The sequence below is a fragment of the Schistocerca americana genome, chromosome 8, assembly GCF_021461395.2.
Source record: "Schistocerca americana isolate TAMUIC-IGC-003095 chromosome 8, iqSchAmer2.1, whole genome shotgun sequence".
Taxonomy (NCBI): domain Eukaryota; kingdom Metazoa; phylum Arthropoda; class Insecta; order Orthoptera; family Acrididae; genus Schistocerca; species Schistocerca americana.
Window position 1 is genome coordinate 383,102,900 of NC_060126.1, and position 21,287 is coordinate 383,124,186.

At 40.2% G+C, this 21,287-nt stretch overlaps 1 protein-coding gene across 1 annotated transcript in view; it reads right to left on the reverse strand.

The window, feature by feature from the left end:
- Positions 1-842: 842 nt before the first annotated feature.
- Positions 843-21,287, reverse strand: part of LOC124546026 (pacifastin-like protease inhibitor cvp4) — a 129,508-nt gene continuing 109,063 nt past the window's right edge. Inside the window, exon 5 of the mRNA XM_047125001.1 lies at positions 843-958. The gene's annotated coding sequence lies outside the window, so the exon portion shown is untranslated. The remainder of the gene's footprint in view (positions 959-21,287) is intronic.

Sequence of the window (21,287 nt, forward strand, 5' to 3'; positions counted from 1 at the left end):
CGTGGCAGTGAATCTTTTCCAGTTTAAATGACGCTTGTCCGAAACTTTTCTCTGTAGATTCGTTCTGGCTTTCTGGGAACTACATATTGCATCAACACACGTAGAACACATGTCTGCACGCTCTTCTAACAATTTATATTTTATACTTGAGAACCTGTCATGATTTTCTGTGGACACATCAAAGACGCTTGTGTATTATTTTTTGAAGAGAGCGCCACCAAGGTCGATGCAGAAGGCAATTGATTGCTATGAAAAATTAGCAGTTTCAAAATACTTCCTTCAGCTACACTGCTGATTCAATCCACTTACTGCTGGGATATTCATTTCAGACCATTCGTTCCTTACCTCAAAATACATAGATTGTAATCCACGGCCATCGGCAGAGTTTTAGTCTTGAAGGTTTAGGAGACTCTGTATATACATTCTGAATTATGAGCAAATAGTAGAAAATACAAAGAAACACTGGAACTACAGTACGTGGTAGTATGAAGTAAAATGTCACCACCACATGAATTGCTCTCGGGATGATTATCAGTGTTTATGACTTAAAGAAGTCAACAATGCTGCATGAATAGTATACTGTATCTCTTTAGGTTATGAGTGAGTGATACATTTATTCATTGAGGGAAGAATGAACTTGTGATGTCTTGTACCTTCAAGGCACAGATCAACCAACCAAAACTGAAGCCACTTGAGAAATGTAAGTCATATTTTGAATGTTGAACGTTGTCACTTTCTTCACTCTTAGGCACCTTGTTTTAGTTGCGTTGCTGGTGTAGATGTAATCACAGAATGACTTACTGGCTTAATGGTATGCGGATAAGCTAATAAAATAACAGGAATACAAGCAAATAGTGTATTTGGTGAAGCAGTAAAACGTAATTACAATGTTGCTCCAGCTGTAGAAGAGGTGGCGGACCTGCAGTTCTTCTTGGCCTCAGTGAAATTTTGCAGCACACTGTTCACAAAGAAAACAAGTTATTAACATGTGTTAATGAAAGTGTATTATAAGCAATACATTTCTTCATCAGGAGCTAATTTTGTTTCTTTTCGTACGCAATTACACTTACGTTTTTCTGAAGAACAACCGCACTTCTTTCAAGGAAACTACTCTAGTACTATAGTTGAAAACCTTTGGAAACTATTTATTATTTGCTATTTGTCTGATCATACTGGAAGATGAATGTGGTATTCAAACTCCCAACAATCAGTTTCTCACTCCCCCTCCTCTACCTTTCCTTCCTGCTTATCTTTTAGGCCAGTGCACCTAGAGAGGCAGGATATGGCGAACAGTGGCTTAACCGCATCGCAGATAAAGTACCAGTCCATTACGGAATTAGTGTAGTTCTACTGGTTGAGTTGGCGCATTGGTTAAGACACCGGACTCTCATTCAGAACAACCCCAGTCCACACATCCAAAGTTAGATCTCCTGTAATTACAAACCGGTTATGGCAAATGCCAGAATGATGCCTTTGAAAAGGTTATGACCAAAACGCTTTCCCATCCATTCCCACTTCGAGGTGGCACTCCGTCTACACTGATCCTGTCGTCAACGGAACATTATTTCCTAAATTACTGTCCTTTTTTAAACGTAGTTCTCCCTATCTGCTGTCGGCATTGGCGCTGCTACCTGTTACACGTAGTATTCTCAGTACAGTGTGATGTAAATTACAGTCAATGTTCTCTGCTATGACAGCATGCTTCGCCAGTTGTTTCACAAGCCAGGCTTTCTTCTTTACCCTGGTTTCTTTTATCGACAAATAGTTATTGCTTCTTGTATACTCACACCGCCAACTCTGTTTTCAATATCTTCATGAACCATTCCTTTCTTTTGCTAATTATTGAGTCTCTTCGGCCATCTCGACTGTAACAACTTGCTGTATGGACATACCCCTTATTCCGTACGATTTCTGAGATAGAGCAAACTTAGTGTAGTGTAGGACTTTTACATTGGGCATGTATTTTTTGGGCAGTCATAGCAGACGCAACAATTGGGTTTCTGATGTACTTATTTAGCAATTTCATTACTTGCCTCATTTCTCATCAAATTAATCACAGGACATAATCATTTTATTTAAATTCTATATCATAGAGACAATTTTTCAAAATGTTGTATGTGGATCAAGATACAATGTGGTCCTGCATCATGAACCACAGCTTCAGATAAATGTACGAGTCACATATTATGAATATACATTATTGTACATAAACAGGAGGCTAATAAACTGAACATCGAAATAAACACACATAAAAGTAATTTTTCGGGCTAACCTATGTAACATTTATACAGGGTGAGGCAGTGAAACGGCACGATTTTGTAAAACCACCAAAGATTTATTTACAAGTAAAATCATAATAGTAGAACATGGATCTCAAGTACAAGAGTGGAAATTAAAGATTTAACTTAAAAACAATCATTTTTTAAATATGGTGTCAGTGAGGTGTCGTCCTTGGTTTTGCACACATTGTCTAAGCCTGAGATGAAATTGTCCCATGACGTTTCGTAGCATCTGTACTGGAATGTTGTTAATTTCCTGTCGAATTCGCTCCTTCAGGTCTTCTTTTGTTCTTGGTGGATTTTCCTGGAAGACTTTGCACTTGAGGTAGCCCCAAAGAAAAAAGTCTGGTGCCGTCAGATCCGGTGAACGGGCAGGCCAGGGGAAATCGCCATTCCTGCTGATTAGACGTCGTGGAAATGCAAGTCTGAGCAATTCCATTGAGACATTAGCAGTATGGCTTGTTGCACCATCTTGCTGGAAGAGTGTTTCAGCATCTGGATCATGTCGATCAATTCCAGGCAGACCAAAAATGGTCAAAATGTCAGCATAACGTCCAGAGTTTACCGTCACTGTGTTGCCATCTTCATCTTCAAAAAAATAGGGCCCCACGATTCCACGAGATGACATTGCGCACCAGACTGTTACTTTTTCAGAATGGAGAGGTTTTTCATGAAGTTCGTGCGGGTTATCTGAGGACCAATATCTGAAGTTTTGCTTATTTACGTACCCACTAAGATGAAAGTGGGCTTCATCACTCATCCATAAGTTATGCACTCTTTCTTAATTTCGTTCAATAACGTTAAGCATTGACTGGCAAAAGTGTATACGGTTATTGTAGTCATTAGGTTTAAGGGCTTGCACTACCTGAATTTTGTATGGATGATAGTGAAGGTCACTCTTCAAAATCCGTCTTACTGATCGATTGCTGAGACCAAGTTCTGCGCTGTGCCGTCTCGCGGATATTCGCGGACTTCGTCCCAACGCTTCGCGCACACGATTAATGTTCTCGGGTGTCTGGATTGTTTTTGTGCTGCCGCCTCTTTTCTTTGTTGTGCTAGCAGTAGCCTCAAAGGTTTTAACCCAAAGGAGAATGGCTTTCCTTGATGGCACGGGAGCCCGTGGTGGCAGGTTGAATTCACGACGAAAGGCGCGTTGAGCACCAACCACACTATCCGCGTTTTTGTAATATGCCTTTACGGCATATGCACGTTGCGCACTCGACCAACGCTCCATGGCTACTCAAACTTCCACCACTCTAGACGCCCAAGGTCACTTCCCCCACTCTCGCAACCCCCCTCCGCGCCCGACAACCACTATCGAAATCGTGCCGTTTCACTGCCTCACCCTGTATATTGTTAACCGCTTTTGCCATATTGTAAACGTCTGTGACAAAGTACCTTGGGCTGTGACCATAGTGCAATATCACCAACTGTTTTAAGGTATAGTTTTCCTCCCATTTCAGGTAATGATTAATAACCTAAAATAATAAATTGGCAGGAAACTCGCAGCATGGTTACTAGGATAAATATGTATGGTATGTATTAAACATTTAAGTTTATTATTTGTGCGCATGGTGGTATAACAGTGAATTAAAGACGAGAAAATCACTTGTAGGAGAGAAACAATGATATACAAGTTTGTAGGAAATTGAAATAATTGCTCCTTGCTCCTGTAACAACAGCTGGCTATACGCATACCATACCATAGCAGGCAACGGCTGGTGTGAAAAACACTGAAGTTAGAAAGCAATGACCAGAGATACATGATTGTCCCAAGGTGTACACCACCTTAAGTTACAAGCCTTTCCCTCACAGGCTTATTATTTTCTGTATTATTCAGTACATTGTCATTGTTTACAACTTACCACTGTTGTATATAAGTCGAGATGAACAATTTGATACAGGATGCTTGTGCTCTATCAAATCGGGAAACTACTGCAAACTGGCCTACAAGAATTGTCTAAGCTACAGCGCATGTGGGTGGCGTTAGGATTTCAATAGTCTCTCGCCCTCTTAGCACAAACTATTAGAGAAAAAATCAGTAGTAACTCTCATGTAGGAGATTTCATGTATTTTAATTTTGCGCTGCGACACGTTTTTGCTAGAGGGAAAAGTGACATTAATTGTGAACCTATCTCGGAAAACATTTGGTGTAGGGCATATGACCATACGAAGTTTTTTTGCTTGGAATGAGTGTTCGTGTCCTATCCCAGAGTATTAACCATTGCTCCTGGGACATCCTGTGTAGTTCAAGCAATTAAGTCGTCGGTTATCGCCCTGTCTGGGGCTGGAGCATATCTTGCTCTGAATGACCTTTTTCTATGACATCATTGTTCTAGAGTCTAGTGTCTTCTCTCAGCCTTGTCATTAAAACACCTAAAGTTCTTTCATTATATATTTTTCGGATCTCAATTATGGTGCTATAAAACAGAGGTCACAGACTACACCCCTCTTACCTATCCTGTTATAGTCACATTTTGTGTTCAGGACAAATGACTTTTGGTAAGCTTCCGCACTAACTTTACATATAAACTTTTCGCAAAATAAATCTAGGACGACGCAGTATGTTGGTTGATTCTTTTAGAAAAGTATAAGTGGTGCAACAAAGCCGTTTCTGGGACAAATAAATTATAGAAAATGATGGCTGGGTTATCCTTATCCCCCACCCCATGACATAAGCCACCCCTCCAGTGTTGGAAATGGTGGAAAATTTTGGCGGGAAAAGGTCAATGGGCTACCTTCATTAACCTAACCTTCCCATCCTTCCCCCACTCCTATGATGTCACCCACCACCTGCCAACACCCCACCCCTGGAAATGGCGGGAAATGGACAGTCTCTTTGCAGCTACTGGAGAGGAAGGATAGTTAGTGTACTTTATTTATTAGGAATTCTACATAGGACGCTCCTTTTACCTACAAGTCAGAATAAGTCTCTCTGCTCCACTTGTGAAATTGTGAACTGAGGGAAATGCTTTCTGCAACCAACAAATGCTGGACTTGCAAACCATAGCAAAGTACCTGTCTGCTGACCATCCAGTCATAGCTACTGAGCAAACACATGTTTTGACATCGCTAAAGTATCATGAAAATCCTGTTCAGCGCTATGTCATAGGCAACATTTCGTCATCCAGTAAAAAAATCTGTTATCTGTCACGTCTTGCAACGAAAGACGCATGGTTACCACTCTAGCTTGTGAATCATATCCATGACCGCTGTCATCCTCCATCACATAGTATAGCCAACTCCCACTATGCTGGCACCAACAGGCAGCAGCCCTGACTTATTCCTCTAAGTTAAAGTTCCAAGGATACGCTGTGTAGTAGTAACATTCACATCTTTGTTGAAACACCAGACAGGTTGAGAAGTCCATCACCATCCCCACTAAGAGCAAAGTTAGGTCAGGAATACGTTGCACTGTAGGCCATGTGTTTCAAAAGACAATGGAATTTGTGGCACAGTCCTACAGATGAGAAAACTGCGAAAGAAAATGAAGTCGTTTGTCTAAGAACCACTACGCACCATCCTACTTGGGAGAAAAAGAAACACCGCTGTGGTAATAATTATCATGAAACAAACCACAATGTGCAGCAGAAGCTTTGAATACTGTGTTCCGTTGTAGTGTGTGCTTCTATGAAGTGGTTCAGGACCGCTGTGCATTGTGGGAGCAGCAGTCGGCACTGTCTTCTGCTGAATGGGGTGCCTTGTAATGGACCATGAGTCCAGTACAAAGACCTGCTGAATAGTGAGAGAGAGACGGAGAGGCTTTTCTCACTCTGTGAGACAAGTCTGACATCATGGATCACGCCACCTTACAGTTGGACAAGGGATTTTACATCCGAAAAACGATGATATTTGCTTAGACAATCGTGAATTAATTTACTGACGTTACCTGCAATATCCGATTTTACATGCAAGAAGCAATGATATTTGTGACACTGAAACGTAACAGTCTAATTGAAACCCATTTAAACACGTAAATTTTAAAATAAACAGTAATTTCACACATAGAGGAGTATGGACATACGTACTTGTGGAAAAGTTACGAAGAAAATAATTATGGGATCTTAATTACACTAATGTGTAGAAGTTCTGTAAATGAAGGGAACATTTTCCATGAAGAGAACCTCTAGTAATTAATAAAATATGAGAATGCATTATTGTAATTTCGTATTCGAGAAATTATACTCAAATAAAATAATGGACACAAACTAATATAGAATTGTACTTGCTGTTCTGGAGCAATTATAAGTTTACATATATATTTTCAGTTTTTATGTTAATTTTAATTGCTACTTAATTAAAAAATCATTTTAAACAATGCCGAGGATTGTTTGGGGTTATTAAGAAAGTATAAATAGTTACAGCCATACTTGCATGGGTCAGTCAGTCTGGTTTTGGTTTTTGAGCAGTGAGCATGTAGCTGCTCCTTTTGTATTGTAAGAATTGTTTGCCTTTGTGGTAATACCTTAATTTTGTTTGAAAGCACAATAAACATATTGAAACATAATACAAAATTGATTTTTAATTTTAACTTTTCCGAAGTTAAAATTTTTATAGTTACTGTGAACTTAGGACTTCAGCTGCGACAGGTCTTCAGAAAGGATGAGTACCGTACACAAAAACCCCAGTATAAATGTTTAACTTTAGAATAGTTACGTTTCAACACTTTTATACTGAAATCATCGAGTATCATCTGAAAATTCCCAGAATTTCATGTATGTTCACATGGTTTGCCGGAATATCTAACCATTTACGTAACTGTTCTTAATATCAATTACATAGCAGCTGCTACCAATCTCCTGCACAGTATAATTCAGAAGATAAAGAGTGGAAATTACATCTCTGGAAAGCCGAAACTTAAGTGTGGGATATGCTGCGAATCATTGAGTAACTAGAAACTTATCTGTGAAGATTTTTACGCAAAAACTCAGTCAGAGGAAACTGGTAGTTCCACTCGTATTTTTTAATGTATACCGATGTCAAGTACATAACAGGTTTTAGATCATTCTTACACATTACAAAGTCATCCAAGGTTTTAATGCTCGTGTCTACAGGACCAGCAAATGTCTCTTCCACCAGTGTTTCATCATCTTGATTCTATCAACACATCACAATCGATGTTCTCTGAAACAAATATAGACAGCAAATGTGTAGAGCGCCAGTATACCTCACAGTCGAACAAGAGGCTTCTGGAACTCTGAGACCTGCCGCAGTGACAACACAAAGGGGTACGAAACTACGCAGTCAAAGGCAAGTCAACCCTCATTCCGTATCTATGTAACATTCGACAATGAGGGAAGCATCGGAAATACCTCTTCATGACTACTGTGGTTCTGGAAATATCTATTTCCTACATAAATTTGTATCCTTCTTATGACTGGACATAATTTTTGGACATGTAACCTTTCATACCTCTACAGCTGGACATGCACTGAAGACGCAATTTTCCACGTAAAAATCGGGGAATCTACACTCCCTTATGACCAGACATAGTCCGTTCACTTACCACCCACACCACTTTTTGTACATGTCAGAACACAGAGCATAGTAACTTTATGCTCCAACACATACAAATTTCAGACAAGCAATAGAGTGATGTCCCCTCAACCATGCACTGCACAGCCGCTGGCAGCGTATTTGTTTTAAATGTGGGATGTTCGTAGATGATGGAGTCGCCTGCAAGTAGGTGGGAAGACCTGCAGTGGAGTTGGTTGTTGACTTGAATGTAACTGTAAATATATTGTACATTAATAGGACTAGAAAGCCCATACACTGTCATCAGAAGCGTTAACTGCCATAAAATGCCTAGCAGTAAGCATCTGGCGCGAGCTGAGGTAGAATGAATATGTTGGTTCACATTAATTTGCTGGACTCTTAAGGAGGGCAACCCAAGCAATAAGAACTGACGTCAAGAGCGAAAAATGAGTTTAATGTTTTAGTCCTGTGATGCAGGTTGTAGCAAATATTAAACTGATAAGAACAGATATTTTTTTTCTTTTTCACCGGATGAGAGAATATTTAGAGGAAATGTAATGTATAGACTATGACATACTGCTGTTTAGGATTTCCACGACTGAAGACGTTCTAGATGGGAATTTTATTTACAAAGAACTGTTTGGTTTTGACAGATATTACCTCTCTCTCTCTCTCTCTCTCTCTCTCTGTGTGTGTGTCTTTCTGTTGCTAGTGTTGAGAAAGCTTTTAGCATTAACAGCAGAATTCTCTGTAAATAGCGGTATTGTTGGAGGCTGCTGTTGAAAGTCTTGACAATGGGCAGGTTAGAGAGCTGTATCACAGGAAGGACTTTGTGAAAATGATCAATAGAGTCCATTGTTTATGAATGGAGAGGACTGCTGTCCACACACACACGCACACACACACACACACACACACACACACACACACACAGATATAGACAGGTGTTGCGAAAGTATGCTACTGTAATAGACTGGGGACAGCTTCTGTTTGCTCTCATCCATCTGTACACATGACGTTGAGTACATATTTGTGTTTGGATCCTGCTGCATGGACCACATCACTCTTGTGAAATCATAAAAAGACTCCACATGCCATCTCACACAGCAGTCACTTGGAGTGCTGCTCTGAGTGCGTCGCTACAGTTCTGCTGGTGGCTGTCTAGTATTGCAGTGGTCACAACATGCACTGCAGCTGCGCTACATCCCACAATCGCCGGCAGAGCACTGAGTGAGCTACAACTATAGTTCTGCCAGCAGCCTGAGACTTCATGCCGTGCCACACTGTGAATTAAATATGCGATTACGAGCATCTTATGTAGTAGGTATTAACCTCTGCTGCACTAACAGCTTACAAAGCTTTTTCATCTTGTTTTTATATCCCACAGCATACGACTGTAATTTACAGATGAAGTGGTGATACCCTTCACACACTCATTTTTAGCATAGTGTTTTAATCAGTTGCAGGTATGTGTAGCCTGATTTTTTTAACATCACTGCAGTTTTACGTAAGTATGCAGGCTTTCGTGGCCAGTGTCACTAAAATTAAAATCGTCTGGGTTGTTAGGCCGCATCATACTTCCTTCTAAAATAATTGACGTTTCGGCCCCTCTGCTGGGATCTTCTTAAATATGTTACGGTGTCCACTATTGATGGAATTAGCAATAGTGGTATTATGATTTCTTTTCCAGCATGATAACACCAGTTGTGTAACATCGTCAATTTTGTGCCATATTGTGATTTTTGGCACTTGTGTAGCAATGTGCATATAGATGTGTAGTTAAGAGAGATATTTACTTCAGTTTACCAGTAAAACTAAATAAAATAAACTAACCTAACCTTTCTCTCTGACTGCTGGACAGGCTGACCGTTTGCTGCCATTTCCAGGGACAGGATGATGGGGGGTATGGGTGATGTCACAGGAGTGGAGGAGGGGTGGGACAAGTTGTTAGTAGAGATAACTCAATTGATCTTTTCCCACCAATGTTTTCTTCCATTTCCAGGGGTGGAAGGGGGTGGGTGACGTCATAGAGAGTGAGGAAAACCCAGCTGCCATTGTGAATAAATTATTTGTTCCAGAAACAGCTTTGTTCCACTACTCGCATAGCATATTCTCGGAATTATGGACTATCCCATGATGTGCAAAATCTATCTTATAGAATTTTGCATTGGAGTTAAGTGAGGATCTTAACTACGCTTTTGCACTTATTAAACTAACCTGTGAAGAAATCCGTTGCTTTTCCTCAGGGCCCCTTTATTGCTTGTATCAGTCTCACCTTTCAGTACACAGGTAAAAGTCGAAAATAAGTTTCGTTAACTACCTCTTTCATGGATGGGCAACACATGCTCTATAGTTCTTTTAATGAACCACATTGCGTCATATTACTTTTACATGGTAGCTTGTATGTGGTTGTATCATTTTAAATCGCCCCAAAGGAAAATTTCCAATTTTTGATGGATATGACTTCTTGTAGTGGCTGGAAGCAATCGTATGATCAAACAATGACAGAATATTCCAGCTATTGAAACGCAATGCATTATATTTTTATCTTTTGAGGGTCAATAGTCAATTCGTACACCGAGCATTGATCCTCTATTGGTCTCCCTGCATTTCATTACGATCTTCTAGCGTTGTCTTGTATATCTATGCAAGAGCGTGATCTGGGAATAGCGCCATGGAGCTCTCGATATTACCTGCTAGGTTATTTATATGAACTTAAAATAGTAAATGTCTATAACATTCTCCTGGAGTACGCCTTAAGCTACTTTTACGTCAGAAGATTTCTCTTTGTTGAGACAGGTATACTGTGTTCTGTTTCCGAGAATTCTTCAGTGTAATCCATAAGCTTCTACGAGTAGCGTTCAATAAGTAATGCAGCACTTATTTTTTCTGGGCCAGATTCGGTTGAAAAAATATGCGGAATTTGGTGTGGGATATCATGAATTATTCTCGCTCCAGCCAATATAGATCCAACCAATATAGTTCCGACAGGTGGCAACGTTGTATGTAGCCTTCAAAATGGCGCCTGTAACGGAGGTGCTTTCCAAGCAGCGTGCTGTCTCAGAGTTTCTTTTGGCGGGCAACCAGAGCATCGCAAACATCCATAGGCGCTTGAAGAATGCCTACAGAGACCTGGTAGTGAAGAAAAGCACGTTGAGCCATCAGGCGAGGCGTCTGTCATAATCGCAACAAACTCCCACAAACCTGTCCGATCTCCCACCTACCGGCAGGCCGCACACAGCAGTGACTCCTGCTATGTTGGAACGTGCGGACACTCTCATTCGAGGTGACTGACGGGTCACAATAAAATATCTTGCTTCTCAGCTGGTTGTATCTGTTGGTAGTGCTGACACACTCGTCTACCAGTTGGGGTACTCAAAGGTGTGTGCCTATTAGGTTCCTTGCTGCCTAAGGGAAGACAAAAAGGGCAACGAAGGACCATGTGTGCAGAATTGCTTGCGCTTTATGAGGCTGAACATGACCAGTTTTTGTCGAATATTACCACAAGCGATGAAACATGAGTTCATCTCCTCGAACCGGAAACAAAACGGCAATCTCCTCCACAGAAACAATTCAAAGCCAAAGCCTCAGCGTGTAAATTCATGGCAACAGTCTTCTGAAATTACGAAGGGATTATCTGGTTTGATATCCCTCCCCATGGTACAACTGTCAACTCTGAAGTGTATTGTGCTACCCTTAGGAAACTGAAGAAGTGACTTCAGGGTGTTCGTCGCCACAGAAATGCAAATGAATTTATCCTTTTCCATGACAATGCAAGTCCTCACGAAAGTCGGTGCAACCGTGAAGAGCTCACAAAACTTCATTGAACTCTTCTTCCTCATCCATCCTACAGCCTCGGTCGGGTACCCTCCATCTGTTTGGCCCTATGAACGATACACTCTGTGGGAAGCAGTACACGGATGACGGGCAGGCTATTGATGGAGCAAGACGTTGGCTATGACGTCGGACCGGTAGAGTGGTATCTTGCGGGCGTATAGGCCCTTCCAGTAAGGTGGTGTAAGGCATTCGCGCAGAACAGAGATTATGTTGAAAAATAGAGTTTTGTACCAAAAGAGTGGGGAATAATTTGGTGAATTGGAATTCCGAATAAAACCAACATGTATTCTTACTGAGCGCCCCTCGTATTTTGCTCACACTGCGACAATTCTAAACTGTATCAAACGACTTCTGGTAGTTGAGGAATACGACATCATCGTTGGAATCAGTATCGATTGCATTCTGGATCTTGTGGACGAACAGAGGAGCTTGTGCTGCTATAAGAAGAGCAAGTATTTTCGTTCAGTGTACGTAGAATCGCATATGAATTTGTTCAGGCTAAACAGACATTCCTCTGTTTTAGTTGATTTTGTATCCCCTGGTCAGTTATCTCCATATCTGTGGGTGCAGTATTCAGGTGATTATTGGAAAATCATCAGTAAAAAAATTCAGTAAACGGAATATTGAATTTCAGCTTTCTCCATCTCATTTTGTACTCTGCTCTCAGCTTTGTCATTGAATCACTGGACAGATGGTTTTTATCAGTTTACTGACTTAATTTAGGACAGAAATTTTTGAGGATTTTTTTCAGGTCAATAGACAGAATATTACTTTAGAATGCATTGAACAATTCACGGAAGGCTCTCTTTACGTTCAGTTTGCTTCATTCGACTTTGTTTCACGAACCATAATGTAACAACGATTAAATATGTGGTGATGTTGCCTTTGCTTTCGGGGCAGCTTTTTGACACGTTGTTGTTGTTGTGGTCTTCAGTCCTGAGACTGGTTTGATGCAGCTCTACGTGCTACTCTATCCTGTGCAAGCTTCTTCATCTCCCAGTACCTACTGCAGTCTCCATCCTTCTGAATCTGCTTAGTGTATTCATCCCCTGGGCTCCCTTTACGATTTTTACCCTCCACGCTGCCCTCCAATACTAAATTGGTGATCCCTCGATGTCTCAGAACATGTCCTACCAACCGATCCCTTCTTCTAGTCAAGTTGTGCCACAAGCTCCTCTTCTCCCCAATTCTATTCAATACCTCCTCATTATTTATGTGCTCTACCCATCTAATCTTCAGCATTCTTCTATAGCACCACATTTCGAAAGCTTCTATTCTCTTCTTGTCTACACTATTTATCGTCCACGTCTCACTTCCATACATGGCTAAACTCCATACAAATACTTTGAGAAACGACTTCCTCACACTTAAATCTATACTCGATGTTAACAAATTTTTCTTCTTCAGAAACGCTTACCTTGCCATTGCCAGTCTACATTTTATATCCTCTCTACTTAGACCATCATCAGTTATTTTGCTCCCCAAATAGCAAAACTCCTTTACTGCTTTAAGTGTCTCATTTTCTAATCTAATTCCCTCAGCATCACCCGACTTAATTCGACTACATTCCATTATCCTCGTTTTGCTTTTGTTGATGTTCATCTTATACCCTCCTTTCAAGACACTGTCCATTCCGTTCAGCTGCTCTTCCAAGTCCTTTGCTGTGTCTGGGACAGAATTACAATGTCATGGGCAAACCTCAAAGTTTTTGTTTCTTCTCCATGGATTTTAATACCCACCCCGAACTTTTCTTTCGTTTCCTTTATTGCTTGCTCAATATACAGATTGTATAACATCGGGGATAGGCTACAACCCTGCCTCACTCCCTTCCCAACCACTGCTTCCCTTTCATACCCCTCGACTCTTATAACTGCCATCTTCTTTCTGTACAAATTGTAAATAGCCTTTCGCTCCCTGTATTTCACCCTAACCACCTTCAGAATTTGAAAGAGAGTATTCCAGTCAACATTGTCAAAAGCTTTCTCTAAGTCTACAAATGCTAGAAACGTAGGTTTGCCTTTCCTTAATCTTTCTTCTAAGATAAGTCGCAGGGTCAGTATTACCTCACGTGTTCCAACATTTCTACGGAATCCAAACTGATCTTCCCCGATGTCGGCTTCTACCAGTTTTTCCATTCGTCTGTAAAGAATTCGCGTTAGTATTTTGCAGCTGTGACTTATTTAACTGATAGTTCGGTAATTTTCACATCTCCTCAACACCTGCTTTCTTTGGGATTAGAATTATTATATTCTTCTTGAAGTCTGAGGGTATTTCGCCTGTCTCATACATCTTGCTCACCAGATGGTAGAGATTTGTCAGGACTGGCTCTCCCAAGAATGTCAGTAGTTCTAATGGAATGTTGTCTACTCCGGGGGCCTTGTTTCGACTCAGGTCTTTCAGTGCTCTGTCAAACTCTCCCACTTCATCTTCATCTACATCCTCGTCCATTTCCATAATATTGTCTTCAAGCACATCGCCCATGTATAGACCCTCTATATACTCCTTCCACGTTTCTGCATTCCCTTATTTGCTTAGAACTGGGTTTCCATCAAAGCTGTTGATATTCATGCAAGTGGTTCTCCTTTCTCCAAAGGTCTCTTTAATTTCCCTGTAGCAGTATCTATCTTACCCCTAGTGAGATAAGCCTCTACATCCTTACATTTGGCCTCTAGCCATCCCTGCTTAGCCATTTTACACTTCCTGTCGATATTATTTTTGAGACGTTTGTATTCCTTTTTGCCTGCTTCATTTACTGCACTTTTATATTTTCTCCTTTCATCAATTAAATTCAATATTTCTTCTATTACCCCAGGGTTTCTACTAGCCCTTGTATTTTTACCTATTTGACCCTCTGCTGCCTTCACTATTTCGTCCCTCAAAGCTACCCATTCTTCTTCTACTGTGTTTCTTTCCCCCATTCCTGTCAATTGTTCCCTTATGCTCTCCCTGAAACTCTGTACAACCTCTGGTTCTTTCAGTTTATCCAGGTCCCATCTCCCTAAATTCCCACCGTTTTGCAGTTTCTTCAATTTTAATCTACAGTTCATAACCAATAGATTGTGGTCAGAGTACACATCTGCCCCTGGAAATGTCTTACAATTTAAAACCTGGTTCCCATATCTCTGTCTTACCATTATATAGTCTATCTGATACCTTTTAGTATCTCCAGGGTTCTTCCATGTATACAACCTTCTTTCATGATTCTTGGTCCAAGTGTGAGCAATGATTAAGTTATGCTCTGTGCTAAATTCTACCAGGCTGCTTCCTCTTTCATTTCTTAGCTCCAATCCATATTCACCTACTATGTTTTCTTCTCTCCCTTTTCCTACTACCAAATTCCAGTCATCCATGGCTATTAAATTTTCGTCTCCCTTCACTACCTGAATAATTCTTTTATCTCATCATACATTTCATCAATTTCTTCGTCATCTGCAGAGCTAGTTGGCATATAAACTTGTACTACTGTAGTAGGCGTGGGCTTCGTGTCTATCTTGGCCACAACAATGGGTTCACTATGCTGATTGTAGTAGCTTACCCTTTCTCCTATTTCTTTTATTTATTATTAAACCTACTCCAGCATTACCCCTATTTGATTTTGTATTTATAGCACTGTATTCACATGACCAAAAGTCTTGTTCCTCCTGCCACCAAACTTCACTAATTCCCACTATATCTAACTTTAACCTATCCATTTCCCTTTTTAAATTTTCTAACCTACCTGCCCGATTAAGGGATCTGACATTCCACATTCCGATCTGTAGATCGCCAGTTTTCTTTCTCCTGATAACGTCCTCTTGAGTCGCCCCACCCAGAGATCCGAATGGGGGACTATTTTACTTCCGGAATATTTTACCCAAGAGGACGCCATCATCATTTAATCATACAGTAAAGCTGCATTCCCTCGGGAAAAATTATGGCTGTAGTTTCCCTTTGCTTTCAGCCGTTTACAGTACTAGAACAGCAAGGCCATTTTGGTTAGCGTTACAAGGCCAGATCAGTCAATCATCCAGACTGTTGCCCCTGCAACTACTGAAAAGGCTGCTGCCCCTCTTCGGGAACCACACGTTTGTCTGACCTCTCAACAGATACCCCTTCGTTGTTGTTGCTCCTACGGTATGGCTATTGACTGTGGAAAAATAGATAGTATTTGTCACCCATCACAAGTTTTCTCAACACATACCTGTGTAATGCATACTATAGAACACTCTTCACTTTGTCAACTTATACTGATTATTTTCAGTCTCGGAGAAAAATGTTTGAGGTTTACTGCTATTATATCTGAAATATGTTTGAAGGTATTATCCGCCATTGGGCATTGATTTATATCAATGGGGCAAGTAGAAAATTTGTGCGGGACCGTGATTCGAACCTGGGTTTTCTGCTTACTAGACGGATGGGCTGACTGCTACTCCATCCAGACACAATGGTCACTAGAGCTGCATGGACTACACCTAGCATGCCACTAGTCAGACCCAAATTCTCAACTTATACCACGCACTAGTGATATAGTGCCCCATCATGTCGATTCGCTTAAGAGGTCATTGATGTACATCTACACTGAATGCATCATTGGCTGTCATTGCTTTAATTATATATATGTGGTGCCTGCTCTTTCAGACATAACCAAAGAACAGACATTATTTTGATCCTGCAGCCACTTTGAATCAAGACAAAAAGGAATGAAGGACATTAGCTGCCAGTGGGCGTTGATTTATATCAATGGGGCAAGTTCAAAACTTGTGCCGTACCTGGGTTCGAATGGATACCTCCCGCTTACTAGTCCAAAAGAACAGATAAAACGTATATAAACACGGAGATGACGGCCAATGGACGTTCGGTGCAGATGTACACCAAGGTAGAACTCTTGTGGGAATTGGAGAGATGCCGCTAGTAATGAGGCTAATGAACAGGGTCACTACATCAGTAGTGTGTGGTATAAGTTGAGAATTTGGGTCTGTTGGGAGGAGGCATGCTAGGATAGTCTGCGTGGTTGTGCTGACTATTGTGTGTCTATGGCGTAGGGTCAGTGCATGTACCTAGGAAGCAACGGATCCGGGTTCAAATCTCAGTCTGGCACAAATTTTCGACTTGGTCCATTGATATAAACCAATGCCCAGCTGGCAGCTAATGTCTCTAATTCCATTACGACCTGATTCGTAGTGGCTGTAGGAACAGATACCACGTGTATATGAAATACGTTTCTTGTAGCGCTCACTATCAATTAAGTAAAAATAACTTCCTACCTTTCCTAACATTCATATTAACACCCGCGGCCAATGAAGCTACGACGGCCTCATGATCAACAATTCTCTGTTCTGCGTTGAGAGAACGGAAAATTTCTGACCTGTTTACAAAGAGGGTACCTAAGACGGTCCTCTGACTTACTGCTCAGTGTAATTTTCGGACACATCATCTATAACAATATCACAATAATCCCCATTCCTGTTACCGGTCTTAATCACTTGAGTATTCGAGTCTATAGCTAGTGTATTGAAAAATCCTCTTGCTCTAAGACATCGCCAAAATATTTTATTGGCTCAAATGACTCTGAGCACTATCGGACTTAACAGCTATGGTCATCAGTCCCCTAGAACTTAGAACTACTTAAACCTAACTAACCTAAAGACATCACACAACACCCAGTCATCACGAGGCAGAGAAAATCCCTGACCCCGCCGGGAATCGAACCCGGGAACCCGGGTGCGGGAAGCGAGAACGCTACCGAACGACCACGAGCTGCGGACAAAAATATTTTATTCCAGCTCCAGATGCAGGGGCTTATGAAATCATACGATTGTGAAGTTATACTCAGGTTTTGAACTAGCTAGATATTATCGTATTATTTACGAATATAAACAAGTGACTACTGTACCGTTCGGCCAACCTCTGCGATACATATACTAATCTGAGTTTAAAGTTTCGTTTATATTTAGTTATTGGTCCAGTTTTCTGTTACTGATACTGTGTTGTTGTGGTCTTCAGTCCAACGACCATTTTTATGCATTTTTGGCCATTATTACTGTTTTTAGACAAGACCAGTTCTGAGGCCTTTACATGGAAGCTCCTGCTGTTAACCGACACTTCTACCTTAACATCATCTTCCTCTCATTTCCACTGACGAATGTTTTTATCTGTAGTTAATGTTGATAGTATTCTCTCCTTTATGAAATCAACATATTTTTTATTGAGCATGTGGAGGCAATTCTCTGTCCTCTAAAACCCACTTCGGTATGGTTCAAGTAGGCTGGTCTGTTAACCTAGTAAGCACTTGTCCCATGTAATGCACAGCTGTCCCATTAAGAGGGGCGGAGGGGGGGGGGGGGACCATATAGAGAGTGTCTGGATGTATATAGTAAATCGTTAGTAATGCTTTTATTGCGACTCATATAATGCACTCTCAGAATCTGAAATTTTCTATTAAATATGATTACCCTTCGACAGTAATATTTTGACGTATTAAATTGGGCTGACAAGCTTATGGAAGATAGTCTTCAGTTTTGGAGTCTAAGATATCGTCTGAGCTGAAGAAAACAGTTTTTGAACCATGTATACCCCTAATAACTATTAGCTGTGAGACATGAACATTAAACGTGTTCATTGTTAGAAAACTACACAAGTTAGTCTTGTCCAATGATCAGCGCTTGCTGTAACCGTGATATTCACTCGTCGACGTTAATTAGTGTTAGATTACAAACACAGATGGCAAAATAAATTTAAGGCACGGCAAAACTTTCAGGACATCGACTAACTGATGCATCACTGCTAACGGACAGCGTTTTGATCGTATCATACGAGAACAGTTATATCACTAAACCAATCTCACTGAGATCTGCTATTCTCGCTGCGAAACGGCATAGTTAAATCTGAAGGAAAAAAAAAAACACAGCTGATGCCTCTGTTTCACTTATTGATGAACTTACGAGAGTACATTGCTGTTTGTTTGTGAGACCCTGGTCACTGTTAATCTAAATTAATGGTTTCCAGCCTGGGGGTAATTACCCCCCGTAGGGTAAAGTGAAGATTTCTCAGGGGTAAAAACAAAATGGATTTGATGAAGATTTAGTGACTACTCTAAATTAGTTTGTTAAAAATATCTCTATTATCAAAATTTCGCTATACTCTAATACATAGCACTTCACCACACCACCACCATCATCATCATCACCATCATCATCAGCCATCTGATATCCAATGCTGGATAGAAACCTCGTCTAGATGTTTCCATGCTTTGTAATCTTCAGCAATAAGAATCAGTGTTGCTCTCTGCGTGTCTTTCACAAGTATATCTTCTCAGTCTTTTCTTATTTCTTGGAATCCAGAAAATAGCTTCCTTTGGCATTCTACTATACATCTTCCTGGAAACTGTCAAGCTCAACTCCATTTCTTTCATCACTGTCGTAGCTATGCCCCCCACTCTAATCTGTTCCATAATCCATTTGTTCAGTTTTCTGTACCTCCCAGTAATTTGCAACAAGCATCTCTCCATATGTTGAAAGATTATGTCTCACTGTCATGAGTCAAAATTTCTTACACACATTGTTTATTGAAATTCAGTTTTATACACATTAAAAGTTTCACTTTGATAATTTATTTACTTTACCAATGTCAGTTTTACTCTTCTATTTACTGATTTTGCTGTTCATCCAGTGATAGCAATCATTTGACATCAGTAATAAATTTTAATGGCAACTTTTTTTCCAGATTTGGAAAATTGGCTTGGGTTCTAAGACCAGTTTCAGTGAATGAAAGAATATTTGAGCGAAAGTACAATTTCCTGGATCTTCTTAAGGCAAAATCCTACAAACAGATTTTCACACAAAGAACTGGTATTGTTTTAGTGATCAGTCTGTTGTTAGTAGCTATAGTATTGGAAGACCTCTTAGGTCCATTTAGGTTCCATTTACCATGAATTACGGGTGTGAAAGCGGACTTTTGACTATGGTAGCAATGAAAACTAAATTGATGAACTTGGTGCATCACTTACGATGTGAAATGGCCGACATCAGACCAAACATAAGAAAAGGGCTATTATAAATAAGTAGGACTGAGCACCTCATTGACTACTTAATTTTTGTTCATCGAAAAAAAAGCAGGAAACAGTTGAGTTTTAGTTGTTTCTACTTGAACTCAATATTATAAACATTGCTTTTCTGATTTGTCGCATTAGACCTGTAGAGAAATATTTGTTTTTACAATCCAATATTTAATTATGTCCCAAAGTTTGTTGACGATATTGCATAATATCTGATCTTCTTCAGGAATAAAGGTCTCAGAAAGGTTGAGAAACATTGATTAGTGAAAAGAGATTACAAACGCTTTTATCGGGTAAAAAATAATTTTACGCCAAAATGTAAGGCGCCTCACTCTATGGAAGGGAATCACAGTAACAGAGTGCACTTGAGTAACAAGCTAAAATTGAGTCAACACACAGATAAGCTTATGAAGAAGCTCTGTTTGGTATATTCTGCTGTTTGAAGTATGTCTCGCTGTGGCGGTCTGTAAGACAAGGGTATTCGCTTATTTTACGTTTCTTAAGTCACTGATGTTTTATGTAATTGTCTTTTGTAGAAACGCCACTAAATTGAATACAGTATTTATTCAGCGTAAGCTAGCAGTAGGAGCACTGTGTAAACGTAGTGTAGGTAAGTACACGGTTTTCATTGGTTTCTTTAAAGAGCTTGGAAATTTTACACTGCATTCCCAATACGTTTACCTCTTGTGCTACTGGTTGCAGATGATAAAAATCAGTTTGAGCTGAAATGGAACATGTACAGTCACAGCACAGAAGAAATTATACCACAGAATTTGCTTTCTTTTCCGGGGTCCAAAGGTTAGATATGTACTCAGTTGGAAAGATCTTCACCAAGATCCCTATCTGACCATAAAGCAAGAAAAGGGAAAACCATACCAATTACAAGAAAATGAAAGTTGAAGTCTCATTTGCCACTCCTCCTACAACTTATGTGATTATATAGAATCACGGATTGAAAATTCCTATTAGAAGCACGGCAAGTGGTAACGTTTACTGTAGAGCTTCTTTGCTGGTAGAAGTGTGTAGTAAACAAACCTCTGTCGTAGCAGCTGTAGCTAACTATTTTTTATGAAAAATATCTGTTAATTCCTGTAAACATTAAACTACCAGTACAACTATGGAACAAGCAGGTCTTCCCATGTTAGTGGTTTTTATGCCAATTGATTTGGTTACTTTTAGCCTACGAAAGCAGAAATGATGTTATTCAGACTAGTGAGTGTTTATTATTAATATGTTTCTGTAAGAGGCCTCGTTTTAGCTAACGTATACCTCGATTCCCTGAAGGTTTCTCTTGATGGGATGTAAGGAACACACTGAATCAATGAAGGTCAATTACATTAACATTTCGAAAACGGCAGTACGGTAATTACTTTTTGCGACCTTACATGCGTGTTCACTTGCGTTCCCACAGGAGAAGCTATAAACATCTCCGTAAATCGTTGCACTTTTAGCTAAAAGCTTCAGTATTTTACAATATTTTCTGAAATTAAGAAACCGCTTGCTGAAACATGAATGAGTGGTAGTGTTTTGCATCGTGACTAGACACAAGCCACTAATTAAATTTTCTTCCGTTAGGAAAGTGGAATGCGCTCCTCAACTGTGATATAACTTTCAAAATGGTATGAAGGAGGAATCAGTGGTCGTTTCCGTTCTAGCTTTATTAG